Source organism: Gadus macrocephalus, chromosome 5, assembly GCF_031168955.1.
Source record: "Gadus macrocephalus chromosome 5, ASM3116895v1".
NCBI classification, from domain to species: Eukaryota; Metazoa; Chordata; class Actinopteri; order Gadiformes; family Gadidae; genus Gadus; species Gadus macrocephalus.
The window spans coordinates 2320325-2328024 of NC_082386.1; the positions used below are offsets into that span (position 1 = coordinate 2320325).

General features: G+C 49.3%; 1 long non-coding RNA gene across 1 annotated transcript; it reads right to left on the reverse strand.

Moving 5' to 3' along the window:
• Positions 1-1982: 1982 nt before the first annotated feature.
• Positions 1983-3454, reverse strand: LOC132457534 (uncharacterized). Its single transcript, XR_009525705.1, has 3 exons — positions 3166-3454; positions 2546-2695; positions 1983-2266 (listed from the first exon to the last, which is right to left on the reverse strand). It is a non-coding gene; the product is annotated as an uncharacterized LOC132457534 (long non-coding RNA).
• Between the last annotated feature and the right edge of the window lie 4246 nt (positions 3455-7700).

Consider the following 7700-nt stretch of genomic DNA (forward strand, 5'->3'; position numbering starts at 1 on the left):
CAGAGTATAAACGGTATAAACTTTGAAACTAGGTCAACCGCCACACAAGCATCGGTTTTTAGACCCTTCTCGTCCTTCAGTTGCCGCCAACGTTCGAAAGCAGCGCCTAGGATTATTCTTGATTTCAGTTTTTCTCTTTCAGCGTTTTTATCATCAATTACTCTCTGAAAAAGAGTTTTCCTTCTCTTTGCTGGTGGTGGTGGTGGTGGTGGGGATGGTGGCGTCTTGTCTGCCATCGAAATTGTCTTCTACTGCTAGGTCCAAATGTGGATTAACTAGTTCCAGTAGCTACCGCAGGATAACAACAAACAGGAGCTTGCTTTGGGTCACGAGTATTGCACGAAGGGGTCGCGCGCGGGGCGCGGGGGAGGGGGAGTGCAGTACGACCGTTTGATTGACGTACTTACTGTCCAAAGCAACTCGGTGACAATCCAAATGATTGGCTGGAGTTTTTCGAGCCCTGCCCGTTCCACAGATGATTGACTTGTTTAATTTTCATGTCAGTACTTCTAACTCAGTGGCTGTAAGCGGGTTATGATAAGGATTTCAAGTAATTTAGCAAAAATGGCCAAAAAAGCGAATTCCATACCCAACCTTTAAATTACAAAAAAGAAAATGTTAATTAACCATAAATGTCAAACAGTAAGTAGAGGAATGTAACACAATCTGCAGTCTTGTGCATTTGTTTGAAACTTTAACTAATTTTTAGCTAGTTTTCATAAAATCTGGGGAACAACATTAAACATGGTCCAGCTAAATACAGCTAAGTAACTAAAGAATGTATTAGCCATCAAATTCAGTGATTTCATGGCCGAAATGCAGCCTAATTACAAAATTAATAAAATCGTACTGCCTAGCCGAAAGGACTGGAGCCAAATTCACCTGAGGATTTCTGTATTTCATGAATAATGATTACAAAAATGGGAAATTCGTGCATAGTGTGCTAAGACCACAGTTCACCTACACTTTCTTTTTTGGGGGGGGGGTTTGGCCAGGGCCTGAGGCTGGGGCTGGTGCTGGGGCTGGTGCTGGGCCAGGGCCTGAGGCTGGGGCTGGGGCTGGGCCAGGGCCGGAGGCTGGGGCTGGGCCAGGGCCGGAGGCTGGGGCTGGTGCTGGGCCAGGGCCTGAGGCGTGTGCTGGTGCTGGGCCAGGGCCTGAGGCTGGTGCTGGGCCAGGGCCTGAGGCTGGTGCTGGGCCTGGTGCTGGGCCAGGGCCTGAGGCTGGTGCTGGGCCAGGGCCTGAGGCTGGTGCTTGGACTGGGTCAGGGCCTGAGGCTGGTGCTGGGCCAGGGCCTGCGGCTGGGGCTGGTGCTGGGCCAGGGCCTGAGGCTGGTGCTGGGCCAGGGCCTGAGGCTGGGACTGGTACTGGGCCAGGGCCTGAGGCTGGTGCTTGGACTGGGTCAGGGCCTGAGGCTGGTGCTGGGCCAGGGCCTGAGGCTGGGGCTGGTGCTGGGCCAGGGCCTGAGGCTGGTGCTGGTGCTGGGGATGGGCCAGGGCCTGAGGCTGGGGCTGGGCCAGGGCCTGGGGCTGGTGCTGGGCCTGGGCCTGAGGCTGGGGCTGGTGCTGGGCCAGGGCCTGAGGCTGGGGCTGGTGCTGGGCCAGGGCCTGAGGCTGGTGCTGGGGCTGGGGCTGGGCCAGGGCCTGGGACTGGTGCTGGGGCTGGGCCTGGGGCTGGGGCTGGGCCTGGGGCTGGGGCTGGGCCTGGGGCTGGTGCTGGGGCTGGGGCTGGGGCTGGGGCTGGGGCTGGGGCTGGGCCTGGTGCTGGGGCTGGGCCTGGGGCTGGGGCTCGGGCTGGGGCAAGACAGGGTATAGGTCCAATATATGATATTGAGGCTCGGGCTCGGCCAGGGCCAGGGCCTGGGGCTGGGCCAGGGCCTGAGGCTGGTGCTGGGCCTGGGGCTCGGCCAGGGCAAAGGCCTGAGGCTGGGGCTGAGGCTGAGGCTGAGGCTGAGGCTGGGGCTGGGGCTGAGGCTGAGGCTGGGGCTGGGGCTGGCTCCCTACAATATTAAATGTGTATGTTGATATTCGATATGTACACATCAGCAAAGGCAAAACGTTTAAAACTGTCATGACTTTTAAATTAAACAAATCCTACCTTCTTTAAGCAAAACAAAATTGTATGCCTTTTTCATACTGGCTAAAATTTTGAGGTTATCCTCAGTGGGTGGCAGATGGTTCATCACATCAGCCACCCACTTTCCAGAGGCTTTCTCCCTTCTGGCATAAAATAAAATTGGGACATAGCCCAATGCACTTAGTTTTTTCACCTGTAATAGATAAATGCAGATAAGCAAACATTAGTTATTCTCACTGCATTCTTTTTCCACCATATTAAAAACAAAATTACTTTAAACAACATTACTATCTCCCCAAATGCTTTTTTAAGTTGTGGCTTTGAAATAGGTCACCTGGAATATAGTCTTGCTTTTTTACACTTACAGATTACACTTATTTTTGTAAAATTAGGTCCTTGCTCTATCACAAAAGTATTAATGAAGGTGAAGCAAATCATTAATGCTTAATGAAATATGAGCTTTTCTACTTACTGCAATATGGGCAGAGTTCACCACTCTTCCCGCGTTTCGATTTTTCAGGACCCCTTCCGCCCACTTCCTATCCAGGGACCCCGTTTTGGCCTTTAGTTTTCCCTTGTTTGAGAGAGCTGCGAAACAACTGCTGCAGGTTTTTCGGCTCACCTGGTTTGGTAAAAGCATACCAAAGTGAGACATCAGATTCACAGTCAAAGAGAAGAAGTACAATCAAGTTACAGCTTTTAATTTGGCTGTATTCAGGAAAGAGGCACAAATGAAGCACAATGCAATTCAGAATATGCGTCTCTGGGTTGACACATGATTATCCAGAGATTAAGTACACAACAGATCGTGGTAAAGGATAGATAATCATACAGTGAAAGTGGCAGAGGTATGAGACACCCAGGCTACTCTAATCAATGATAGCTATGGCGTTTGATGAAAAACAAGCAATACAAATGTGTATCAATCCAGACATTATCCCTGTTTTGGAACACAGTACAGATATCATAAAAAGCCATTTAGTAGGAGCATACTTTAGTGTCCACGTGACCTACTAATGAGAAATGTAGAACATTAAACCACATATTAGAACATTGGACATAGGTCTAATGCTGTATTCCACTTTCCCTCACCTGGTTAGGTTCTTGGCAGGAGGGGCAGGGCCTAAACTTCTTTTGAGCCATGATGAAATCTACACCACACACACACACACACACACACACACACACACACACACACACACACACACACACACACACACACACACACATAGAGAGAAAGAGCAGCAATAGAGAGACTAAGGGAGAGAGAGTAGGAGCAAAAACTGTTCTCTGCACTATTGGTGATGGCAAACACCACCAAATTGCACAGGACAATGTGGGTCAATAAGCATGTGTTAGCTTACAACACAATCTCACATATACCTGTTGCTGTGAACAGGGATGGACTGGCCCAAAAATTTGGCCCGGGACTTTGGGATGGAGAGGCCTTTTATGAGACCGCAGGAATAGCGCGCGTAGAATTTTGCCCCGGTGTAAAATAATAAAAATGAGTCCTTATCCGTGGATATGTGCATTGCAACTGCATGTCAATGTTGGGATGTGCATGTGTTTAGAATATTGTGAAGATCACTGGGAAATATTTTATAAGCAATCTTGTCCATGTACAAAATATTAGAAATTGCATGTGCCTAGAAAGGTAAATCAAGGCTGAAAATGATCTAAATAGTGCAAGATAGAATTATTTTAGTGGAAAAAAATTGTCATTGACACATACACAGGGTTTGGGAGATGGGGGCGGGCCGGGCCGGGGTTTGTTGTGTTGAAGTGTTCCAATGGTTTATTAGCGGTGGTATCTAATAAATCGCTCTCTAATCAATACTTCATTCGCTGCCTCTTCCGTGGGCATTACAATATTATGAATAGTTCTCTGACGTCTCTGGTACTTCCATAATTAGTTTAAGTCATTATTATATTGCCAAACATGCTCGCTAGTGCACCTGTCATAGTTATGTTGCTGTGTCCTGCTCCCGCCTCACCATTGGACTCGCTGACAGGGGCGTCGCCGTCAACCTTGGCTTTTCCACGGAAATGGTCGGTTAATTTAGCACATTTGGCTGCGTCTTGCTCTAACATTTTTTTCCTTTTCAACCTCAACTTCTGAGTGCCACCCAATTCTTTTTCCTCTCCACCACCTTTTTGACATTTTCGTATTTCGGTGTAACTTCAGTGAGATCAACGAGAAGTAAGTGACCCGGCCATGTGTCAGGCTGAGCCAATCAGAAATGACAGACCGCGGAGCAGTCCAAGTTGGGAGGGGCCTTTCGGCCGCTCGCTTTGGCCGCTCGCTTTGCCCCCATACACTGTGGGGGTGCTCCCCCCTCTAAATTGACAGTAATACATCGGCCCCGTTTCACCGTCAGGCAAGAGCTCCGTTTCGCGCTGTAAGCAAATATCCGGCCGCAGGCCGTCCCAAATCACGGCTTACTTAACTTTTTCATTTTTTTTTTACATCTTTTACAACAAAAAATATAATATAAATTTGGAATAAAAAAAAAAAAAATAATAATAAAAAAAATCTAAAAGAATTACGGCCGGCCGGCTCGGCCTGAAATCGACCGGCCGTTCGGGAAATCTCCCGAACCTCCCGATGGCCAGTCCGCCCCTGGCTGTGAATAGCCCCTCAGTAACTCAAATATTACAACTACATTGTACCGTGTTTGATTATACAATTTATGATGATGGTACCCTGTATGAAAATGAATTAGAGGCTATGTTAGCTAGATTAACGGAATATTTAATTAGGTGCAACAAGTTATAATTCAATGTCTTGATTGATTAAATATATTCCATTGCCATAATACACTCTACACGGTGGTAAAAAATGCAAATATGTCTTTTCGTAACTCGATTATTTCCTTAAATGCTATCTGAATTCGAGAAGAATTGATTAAGCAGCAGGTTAACTGTTAGCTAAGTTAGTCTACCAAGTGCTTCCCATTTGCAACGACCATGCACTTATATCCGTCTCTATCCCATGTATTTTCTACAGTGCACTTTAGAGAGTGTCAACAAACACAACATAACTCGATAATTATTCTAATTCACATTTGTGTAAGCTAAAGTCAGAGCTGTACTTACAGTCCAGAAGCGCAATGATCCTGGCTATCGTCGCATACATTGAGGGCATCGCTGATAATGTACTTGATTCGCCAACAAAACTCCCAGACACACTGTTAAGGAACCGCGGGTGCATGCAGGCAGGTAGGACCCAAACGCAGACGGTATTTCAGGAAACGGCACTTTATTCAAGCCTAAAGGCTAAGGCACAGGAATCAGGGAACTCGGGAGACAACTCGGAACTCGGGAGACTACAGGGAACTCGGAAGACGACAGGGAACACGGCACACGCAAGACTAACCACCAACACTAACCACAGCAAACCACGATAAACCACAATGACAGCACAAGGAACAAAGGAAAGACGAGGGCTTAAATAACAAACACAACGAGCAACAGCTGAGACACATTAGGGGAGGGAACAGTAATCAACACAGGAGGGAAAACCAGGGAAACACACACACCCTGACAGTACCCCCCCCTTAAGGGTCGACTCCCAGGCGACCCACGACAAGCAAAAAAAACAAAGAAAGTCAAACCCAAAACGGGTGGGTGGAGGGGCGCCAGGAGGGGGGAATCAAAAAAAAATAAATGGACTGGGGCAGAGCCGAGGGACGTCAAGCGGGCGGCCAGAAAACTGCCCCAGGGCATGGCAGGGAGCCTCAGGCGGACGGCCTGGGGGGCAAGCAGAGGCAGAGTGGAGGCGGAACCCTTCCGGAGGCCGGCGGCAAGGACGATGAGGGCTCAGTCCCTCAGGAGACCTGCAGTGGCGCAGAACCCCCTCAGAAGGCCGGCAGCGGTGAAGGCGGAACCCTTCAGGAGGCCGGCGAAGGCGAGGTAGAGGGCGGGTCCCCTCAAGAGGAAGGCCAGGTAGAGGGCGGGTCCCCTCAGGAGGCAGGCCAGGTAGAGGGCGGGTCCCCTCCGGTGGACAGGGTAGAGGGCGGGTCCCCTCTGGTGGAAGGCCAGGCAGAAGGCGGGTCCCTTCTGGTGGAAGGCCAGGTAGAGGGCGGGTCCCCTCCGGTGGAAGGCCTTGAAGGGGAACCCCCCTCGGGAAGGAGAGGAGGAGGGCCCCCACAGGCAGGAGCGGGGAGCGTGCCTCCCCTGGACGGTCTGGAGGGCGGACCCCCTCCGGCAGGAGCAGAGGCCGGTCCCCCTCTGGAAGGAGCAGGGGGCGGGCCCCCTCAGGCAGGAGCGGAGGGCGGACCACCTCAAGCAGGCGAAGAGGCCGGTCCCCCTCTGGAAGGCTAGGAGTGGGGTGAGGAACCGGACAGGGCTCGGGGACCGGAGTCAATGCGGAAGCTAGAGTACCAGGAGGAACCGGGTGGCACCCCCAACCCTTACAGCGCTCCATTGTCTTCCTTGTTTTGGCTACTAAATCCTCCAACTTACGGTCAAATTGAGCGTCCGCTGGGTCCCATAGTGGTGCTGTCATTCTGTTAAGGAACCGCGGGTGCATGCAGGCAGGTAGGACCCAAACGCAGACGGTATTTCAGGAAACGGCACTTTATTCAAGCCTAAAGGCTAAGGCACAGGAATCAGGGAACTCGGGAGACAACTCGGAACTCGGGAGACTACAGGGAACTCGGAAGACGACAGGGAACACGGCACACGCAAGACTAACCACCAACACTAACCACAGCAAACCACGATAAACCACAATGACAGCACAAGGAACAAAGGAAAGACGAGGGCTTAAATAACAAACACAACGAGCAACAGCTGAGACACATTAGGGGAGGGAACAGTAATCAACACAGGAGGGAAAACCAGGGAAACACACACACCCTGACACACACAAAGCGAGATAAATATTAAATTATTATTATCATCATCATCATCGTCATTAATATTATTATTAGGGTGCCAAGCACAAAGTGCGAAGGCAACCTATTGGAATCGTTAGTGTTTTTATTATTATTATTATTCCGCCACGTTTGACTGGCCGTGTTCACATCTAGCGATTTTAAATCTGCCAGCTCATGTTTTACATTATATTCCTATGGAGCAGAGCGTTTCTGGAAAAAGTCACGGCCGTTTTTTTTCTAAATAACTTAGCGTCCCTAGCAACCTGACGTCGTTGAAACATGCGAGCGAGCCGATAAAATCTTCCTAGTAACTATAAAACTAAAGATCAGACACAATCACTGACTGAAGATTATGCAAGGAAAAAGTACATTTCACGCTAGAAATGGCATTAGAAACACGTTTAATGGTGAATCTGTCAAACAAATCAATAGACAATAGCTACGGCATCACCGTTGATAGACAATTGATTTCCTTTCGTCTATATCCGACGGTGAGGGATTAACATGAATGTCTATCTGACGGTCCCCGCGTTGAAAGACGACGAAAAAGGTACCCATTTTTCATCGGAAATTGACGCCAGGGATCCTTGGCCATGCGTCACACACTTGACGAGTAGGGAGTGAGACTGTGTTGTTCAGAGCGCCAGAATCACTTTTTGACCGACAATGTGTTTTTGACCTTACATTGTTGATTTTGCTCAAAACGAATGTATTCCACTTCCAAATGGTGGAGTATGGCCCTTT